Consider the following 2862-nt stretch of genomic DNA (forward strand, 5'->3'; position numbering starts at 1 on the left):
GTCGTCTCGAACCACGTGCCTGAAGGCCGCCTCGCGCCGGATGCAGGCCCCGCTCTGTCGTGCGGTGTGACCGTCCAACGCGGGCATCGCTAGATTAGCCGTGGCCACGATCCTTCCACACCGCGAGCCTTTCGCCCTCGGCTGATGTTCGGCCAACGTGTGGGGAGGGGGGGAAGGACGGCTGCCGGGAGCAGACAGCCGTCCCCGGGTGGGGTGTACAGTCCTTCCACTGCGGCCGCCGGGAGCAGACGGCCGTCGAGCGATTCTGCCATTGTTCCTAGGACTTTGTACATTTTAAAGACCCTCCGCGCGGGCCGCTGATCCCGCTCGGTCGCTCCGGCCTGTGTTTAAGGAGGCGGCCGGTCCTCCCATTCTGCCAGTGTTCCTTGGACTTTGAAAAGTCTTTCCGCTCCGGGCTAGGGCGGGTGAGGTCGTCTCGAACCACGTGCCTGAAGGCCGCCTCGCGCCGGATGCAGGCCCCGCTCTGTCGTGCGGTGTGACCGTCCAACGCGGGCATCGCTAGATTAGCCGTGGCCACGATCCTTCCACACCGCGAGCCTTTCGCCCTCGGCTGATGTTCAACCAACGTGTGGGGAGGGGGTTATGGACGGCTGCCGGGAGCAGACAGCCGTCCCCGGGAGGGGAGACTTCACGGCGGCCGCCGGGAGCAGACGGCCGTCGAGAGATTCTGCCAGTGTTCCTTGGACTTTGACTATTTCAAAGTCTTTCCGCTCCGGGCTAGGGCGGGTGAGGTCGTCTCGAACCACGTGCCTGAAGGCCGCCTCGCGCCGGATGCAGGCCCCGCTCTGTCGTGCGGTGTGACCGTCCAACGCGGGCATCGCTAGATTAGCCGTGGCCACGATCCTTCCACACCGCGAGCCTTTCGCCCTCGGCCGGTGTTCGCTCAACGCGCGGGCCGCTGATCCCGCTCCATCTCTCCGGCCTGTGTTTAAGGAGGCGGCCGGTCCTCCCATTCTGCCAGTGTTCCTTGGACTTTGAAAATTTCAAAGTCTTTCCGCTCCGGGCTAGGGCGGGTGAGGTCGTCTCGAGCCACGTGCCTGAAGGCCGCCTCGCGCCGGATGCAGGCCCCGCTCTGTCGTGCGGTGTGACCGTCCAACGCGGGCATCGCTAGATTAGCCGTGGCCACGATCCTTCCACACCGCGAGCCTTTCGCCCTCGGCTGGTGTTCGTCCAACGTGTGGGGAGGGGGTTAAGGACGGCTGCCGGGAGCAGACAGCCGTCCCCGGGAGGGGAGACTTCACGGCGGCCGCCGGGAGCAGACGGCCGTCGAGAGATTCTGCCAGCGTTCCTTGTACTTTGAATATTTCACAGCCGTGCTCGCACTTAGGAAATTTTCGAGCGCTGTGGCACTTAGACATTTTTCGTCAAGCGTGGCACTTAGAAATTTTTCGTCAAGAGAGGCACTTAGACATTTTTCGTCAAGAGTGACACTTAGAAAATTTTTCACTCTCTTTGTGCCTTCCAGGGTGCTGTGCAACCCTGCGTGTTGTGTTCCCACCGAGCAAGGGGCGCTGCTGGCGGCCATGACCAAGCGCTCGGCACCGGGCCCTTTCATTTTGTGGGGTAAATTATGCGCCCCCCATGCTCGTTCTGACTATATTTTGCGAAAGGGGGGTAAATCGTTGATGAGTACGCTGACTAGGGGGACCATTTAGCGTACTCTGGCGCACCTGAAGACCAAAGTTGGTACTGCACCCTCCCCCTGGTACCCCAGCCCCTGGTACCTAAAGAGGGAGAGGCCGAATTTTCGCTTTTTGGGGCCGACCGAGGGAACCAGCCGAGGCGGACACTTTTCGGCTCAAGAGCCGTTGGCACTTAGAAAAAATTCGCACAAGTTGGCAGGGCTACCAGGGGAAGAGGCCGAATTTTCGCTTTTGAAGGCCGACCGCGGGAACCAGCCGAGGCGGACACTTTTCGGCTCAAGAGCCGTTGGCACTTAGAAAATATTTGCCAAACTTGGCTTGACTTCCAGGAGAAGAGGCCGAATTTTCACTTTTGGTGGCCGACCTGGGGAACCAGCCGAGGCGGACACTTTTCGGCTCAAGAGCCGTTGGCACTTAGAAAATATTTGCCAAACTTGGCTTGACTTCCAGGAGAAGAGGCCGAATTTTCACTTTTGGTGGCCGTTATGGGGAACCAGCCGAGGCGGACACTTTTCGGCTCAAGAGCCGTTGGCACTTAGAAAATATTTGCCAAACATGGCTTGACTTCCAGGAGAAGAGGCCGAATTTTCACTTTTGGTGGCCGTTATGGGGAACCAGCCGAGGCGGACACTTTACGCTGGTTGAGTCGTTGGCACTTAGAAAATATTTGCCAAACTTGGCTTGACTTCCAGGAGAAGAGGCCGAATTTTCACTTTTGGTGGCCGACCTGGGGAACCAGCCGAGGCGGACACTTTACGCTGGTTGAGTCGTTGGCACTTAGAAAATATCTGCCAAACTTGGCTTGACTTCCAGGAGAAGAGGCCGAATTTTCACTTTTGGTGACCGACCTGGGGAACCAGCCGAGGCGGACACTTTACGCTGGTTGAGTCGTTGGCACTTAGAAAATATTTGCCAAACTTGGCTTGACTTCCAGGAGAAGAGGCCGAATTTTCACTTTTGGTGGCCGACCTGGGGAACCAGCCGAGGCGGACACTTTACGCTGGTTGAGTCGTTGGCACTTAGAAAATATTCGCCAAACTTGGCAAGACTTCCAGGAGAAGAGGCCGAATTTTCACTTTTGGTGGCCGACCTGGGGAACCAGCCGAGGCGGACACTTTACGCTGGTTGAGTCGTTGGCACTTAGAAAATATTTGCCAAACTTGGCTTGACTTCCAGGAGAAGAGGCCGAATTTTCACT

This window comes from Syngnathus floridae, unplaced genomic scaffold, assembly GCF_059516105.1.
Source record: "Syngnathus floridae isolate MCC-2025c unplaced genomic scaffold, RoL_Sflo_1.0 HiC_scaffold_40, whole genome shotgun sequence".
Lineage (NCBI taxonomy): Eukaryota > Metazoa > Chordata > Actinopteri > Syngnathiformes > Syngnathidae > Syngnathus > Syngnathus floridae.